Source organism: Salmo trutta, chromosome 21 (assembly GCF_901001165.1).
Source record: "Salmo trutta chromosome 21, fSalTru1.1, whole genome shotgun sequence".
In the NCBI taxonomy this organism is placed as follows: domain Eukaryota; kingdom Metazoa; phylum Chordata; class Actinopteri; order Salmoniformes; family Salmonidae; genus Salmo; species Salmo trutta.
The window spans coordinates 20,531,307-20,537,433 of record NC_042977.1 but is presented as its reverse complement, the minus strand read 5'-3'; positions in this window follow the sequence as shown (position 1 = coordinate 20,537,433).

Sequence of the window (6,127 nt, the reverse complement as noted above, 5' to 3'; positions counted from 1 at the left end):
CACCCCTTTAGATTTGTGTGTATTAGGTAGTTGTTGGGGAATTGTTAGATTACTTGCTAGATATTACTCCACTGTCGGAACTAGAAGCACAAGCATTTTGCTACACTCGCATTAACATTTGCTAACCATGTGTATGTGAAGTTTTTTTATTTTATTTTATTCCACCATTTGTATCCTTTTGGATCAGTAGCATTGAGGAACTTTTATTTTGAAGGCAAACTGCAAATTCCACTATTGTGGCTAATCCTTATTGTGGCTAGCTTCACACAGGGGCACTTTCCTTTTCGGAGTACAGTGACCATTGAACTCAAAGCTGTCACACAAGAAAGGAACTCCCGCCTCCTACCACAATAAACAGGCTCCTCAGTTGGTCGAAATTCACAGTGGGCTCACGGATCCACTCGTGATCAACATTGTGGGTGTGTATCACAGGCCACGTGTGAATTGCTTGATTTTAGGATTTGTACCTCACAATAAGGTTTTTGGGTATTAAGAAAGATGTACACAATCTTGTTAAAAAATATATAGTCTAATGTATTGGTAATAAAGGAATATAATAATTAATAACAGGACCCTATAAATGATTATATATATTCTTTTTGTCAACTAGGAAAGTCAGTTATGAACAAATTCTTATTTACGATGACCGCCTACATCGATGCTGGACCAATTGTGAGCCGCCCTATGGGACTCCAAATCACGACCGGTTGTGATACGGCCTGGATAAATGAGGTTATTGTTGTTGTGTAGGTTTGGGTGGTTGTGAAGTGTCTTCAACAACTGTCAGTATGGTTTCAATAACAATTATTATACCGGACATGTCTATGTTTTATGTGACATGTTGTTACACATTCCCAACCTTACATATACACAATGAATGTAAGTTGATGCTTAGACTTTTTATTTATCCCTACATTTACCAGGTAAATTGACTGAGAACACATTCTCATTTACAGCAACAACCTGGGGAGTAGTTACAGGGGATGAATGAGCCAATTATAAGCTGGGGATGATTAGGTGACCATGATGGTATGAGGGCCAGATTGGGAATTTAGCCAGGACACCCCTACTCTTACTTTTAGTGCCATAGGATCTTTAGTAACCACAGAGTCAGGACACCAGTTAAACGTCCTATCCAAAAGACAGCACCCTACACAGGGCAATGTCCCCAATCACTGCCCTGGGGTATTGGGATATTTTTTATTATTATTTTTAGACCAGAGAAAAGTGTGCTTCCAACTGGCCCTCCAACACCACTTCCAGCAGCATCTAGTCTCCCATCCATGGACTGACCAGGGTCAACCTTGCTTAGCTTCAGAAGCCAGCCAGCAGTGGGATGCAGGGTGGTATGCTGCTGGCTACAGGGTGGTATGCTGCTGGATGCAGAGTGGTGTGCTGCTGGATGCAGGGTGGTATGCTGCTGGCTATTATGAAATGATCTGATTAGGAATTAGATAATGACCAAAAAGTCAATATAAGCAGTATGTGCGAAGTATGATTTCACAAACAGACACAATTGACATTTGAGTACAGGCTCTCTCAGAAACATGGTTAAATGGTTCTGTCTCTGATAAAGACATTGAAGTAAATTATTATAATGTATTTAGATGTGACAGATTGCAGAAAAGGGGGGAGCGTGGCCATATTATGTAAAATATAATTTCATTGCACCCCACATGCCCATTGTTGTGGGAAGCTGCTATAGACCACCAAGTGCTAACAGTATCTGGATAATGTGTGTGAAATGCTTGATAATGTATGTGATATCAACAGAGAAGCATTTTTTTCTTGCTGATTTAAATATTGACTGGATAGACGGAAATCTGTCTTTTAAAAACGTATATTGATGAGTTACTGCAGTTAAAAATTGGCTTATTTTATAGTAGAAAGCAGATTATTCAGTCGATGTTCCTACCGATCCTAGACTGTCGATATCATCTATGTGAACGCAGCTACCACTTAATTAAAGCCATTAGATATTGCGCTATATTACAGGTGACAGGTTTAGTACTCATCTATCAGAAAGTTGGTTGGCCCTCTGATGTCACATAGGTTGATACATTGCTATGATTTCATTTATAAAGCCCTTTTACAAAAACTCCCACTGTACCTAACATCATTACTAACCTTTAGACATATGAGTTACCACAGCCGGTCTAAGAGATGATTAACTCTGGAAATTCCTTTGGTCTCTACTTAGTTAGGTAAATCTCCTTCTCATTTTTTTTGGACCATATTTGTAGAACACGCTTCAAAATGTTCTTAAATTTGATGTTTTGGTGACTTTAGACAATTCAGTACCTTATTAGTGATGAATGTGTTTGTTTTTTATGACCGTGTTTTCTTTCTGTTTGCATTTTGTATTTATATTTTGATGTGTGTATTTCTATAATTTCTGTAATTCAGGGCTCATCTGTAAAAGAGATCTTGGTCTCAGTATGACTCACTGATAAAAAAAAGGTTAAATAAAAATAAATACATATGCATTTCTATAGCACACATAAACATCAGTGGTTCCATCAGCCCCCTGAAGTTGTGGGAGGATGAGATAAAGCCAATACACTCCAGTATTCTAACATGGGGACCCAGAGGGAATGGCAGTCTTTGTTATCTCAAATCAAATAAAAGTGAATTGGTCACTTACACATATTTGCAGATGTTATGGCAGGTGCTGCGAAATGCTTGTGTTTCTAGCTCCAACAGTGCAGTAATAATACCTAGTATATGCAGTAATAATACCTTGTCTGCTTGAATTATTCAGGTTTAATATATTGTGTAGATGCAAACTGCCAGTGCTTTCTTCAATACTTTTCTATGGGACTCTAAAGTACTGTAGGCCTACTGTAAACTCAGTTCTTCACAATTCCTGACATTTAATCCTAGTAAAAATTCCCTGTCTTAGGTCAGTTAGGATCACCACTTTATTTTAAGAATGTGAAATGTCAGAATAATAGTAGAGAGAATGATTTATTTCAGCTTTTATTTCTTTCATCGGTCTATAAAAAAGTGGTCAGATGAAGCAGATGCTAAACTACAGGAATGTTTTGCTATCACAGACTGGAACATGTTCCGGGATTCTTCCGATGGCATTGAGGAGTACACCACATCTGTCACTGGCTTTATCAATAAGTGCATCGAGGACGTCGTCCCCACAGTGACTGTACGTACATACCCCAACCAGAAGCCATGGATTACAGGCAACATTTGCACTGAGCTAAAGGGTAGAGCTGCTGCTTTCAAGGTGCGGGACTCTAACCCAGAAGCTTACAAGAAATCCTGCTATGCCCTGTGACGAACCATCAAACAGACAAAGCGTCAATACAGGGCTAAGATTGAATCATACTACACCGGCTCCGACGCTCGTCTTATGTGGCAGGGCTTGCAAACTATTACAGACTACAAAGGTAAGCACAGCCGCGAGTTGCCCAGTGACACGAGCCTACCAGACGAGCTAAATCACTTCTATGCTCGCTTCGAGGCAAGCAACACTGAGGCATGCATGAGAGCATCAGCCGTTCCGGACGACTGTGTGATCACGCTCTCCGTAGCCGCAATCTCTATTGTACTCCACACTGCCCTTTCCCACCTGGACAAAAGGAACACTTATGTGAGAATGCTATTCATCGACTACAGCTCAGCGTTCAACACCATAGTACCCTGAAAGCTCATCACTGCTAAGGATCCTGGGACTAAACACCTCCCTCTGCAACTGGATCCTGGACTTCCTGACGGGCCGCCCCCAAGTGGTGAGGGTAGGTAGCAACACATCTGCCACGCTGATCCTCAACACTGGAGCTCCCCAGGGGTGCGTGCTCAGTCCCCTCCTGTACTCCCTGTTCACCCTCGACTGCATGGCCAGGCACGACGCCAACAACATCATTAAAGTTTGCCGACGACACAACAGTGGTAGGCCTGATCACCGACACCGACGAGACAGCCTATAGGGAGAAGGTCAGAGACCTGGCTGGGTGGTGCCAGAATAACAACCTATCCCTCAACGTAATCAAGACTAAGGAGAACATTGTGGACTCCAGGAAAAGGAGGACCGAGCATGCCCCCATTGTCATCGACGGGGCTGTAGTGGAGCAGGTTGAGAGCTTCAAGTTCCTTGGTGTCCACATCAACAACAAACTAGAATGGTCCAAACACACCAAGACAGTCGTGAAGAGGGCACTACAAAGCCTATTCCCCCTCAGGAAACTAAAAAGATTTGGCATGGGTCCTGAGATCCTCAAAAGGTTCTACAGCTGCACCATCGAGAGCATCCTGACTGGTTGCATCACTGCCAGGTACGGCAATTGCTCGGCCTCTGACCGCAAGGCACTACAGAGGGTAGTGCGTACGGCCCAGTACATCACTGGGGCTATGATGCCATCCTGGACCTCTACACCAGGCGGTGTCAGAGGAAGGCCCTAAAAATTGTCAAAGACCCCAGCCACCCCGGTCATAGGCTGTTCTCTCTACTACCGCATGGCAAGCGGTACCAGAGTGCCCAGTCTAGGACAAAAAGGCTTCTCAACAGTTTTTACCCCCAAGCCATAAGACTCCTGAACAGGTAATCAAATGGCTACCCGGACTATTTGCATTGTGTGCCCCCCAACCCCTCTTTTTACACTGCTGCTACTCTCTGTTTATCATATATGCATAGTCACTTTAACTATACATTCATGTACATACTACCTCAATCAGCCTGACTAATCGGTGTCTGTATGTAGCCTCGCTACTTTTATAGCCTCGCTACTGTATATAGCCTGTCTTTTTACTGTTGTTTTTATTTCTTTATTTACCTATTGTTCACCTAATACCTTTTTTGCACTATTAGTTAGAGCCTGTAAGTAAGCATGTCACTGTAAGGTCTACAGTGAATAGCGCTATGATGAAACTGACTCTCATGAGGACCGCTACAGGAAAGGAAGACCCAGAGTTACCTCTGCTGCAGAGGATAAGTTCATTAGAGTTACCAGCCTCAGATTGCAGCCCAAATAAATGTTTCACAGATTTCAAGTAACAGACACATCTCAACATCAACTGTTCAGAGGAGACTGCGTGAATCAGGCCTTCATGGTCGAATTCCTACAAAGAAACCACTACTAAAGGACACCAATAATAAGAAGATACTTGCTTTGGCCAAGAAACACAAGCAATGGACATACAGTTGAAGTCAGAAGTTTACATACACCTTAGCCAAATACATTTAAAGTCAGTTTTTCACAATTCCTGACATTTAATTCTAGTATTAATCCCTGTCTTAGGTCAGATAGGATCACCACTTTATTTTAAGAATGTGAAATGTCAGAATAATAGTAGAGAGAATGATTTATTTCAGCTTTTATTTCTTTCATAACATTCCCAGTGGGTCAGAAGTTTACATACACTAAATTAGTATTTGGTAGCATTGCCTTTAAATTGTTTAACTTGGGTCAAACGTTTCGGGTAGCCTTCCACAAGCTTCCCACAACAAGTTGGGTAAATTTTGGCCCATTCCTCCTGACAGAGCTGGTGTAACTGAGTCAGGTTTGTAGGTCTCCTTGCTCGCACACGCTTTTTCAGTTCTGCCCACAAATTTTAAATGGGATTGAGGTCAGGGCTTTGTGATGGCCACTCCAATACCTTGACTTTGTTGTCCTTAAGCCATTTTGCAACAACTTTGGAAGTATGCTTGGGGTCATTGTCCATTTGGAAGACCCATTTGCGACCAAGCTTTAACTTCCTGACTGATCTTCCTGTCTGACGATGCTGCTTCAATATATCCACATAATTTCCCTCCCTCATAATGCCATCTATTTTGTGAAGTGCACCAGTCCCTCCTGCAGCAAAGCACCCCCACAACATGATGCTGCCACCCCCGTTCTTCACGGTTGGGATGTTGTTCTTTGGCTTGCAGGCCTCCCCCTTTTTCCTCCAAACATAACGATGGTCATTATGGCCAAACCGTTCTATTTTTGTTTCATCAGACCAGAGGACATTTCTCCAAAAAATACGATCTTTGTCCCCATGTGCAATTGCAAACCGTAGTCTGGCTTTTTTTATGGCAGTTTTGGAGCAGTGGCTTCTTCCTTGCTGAGCGGCCTTTCGGGTTATGTTGATATAGGACTCGTTTTACTGTGGATATAGATACTTTTGTACC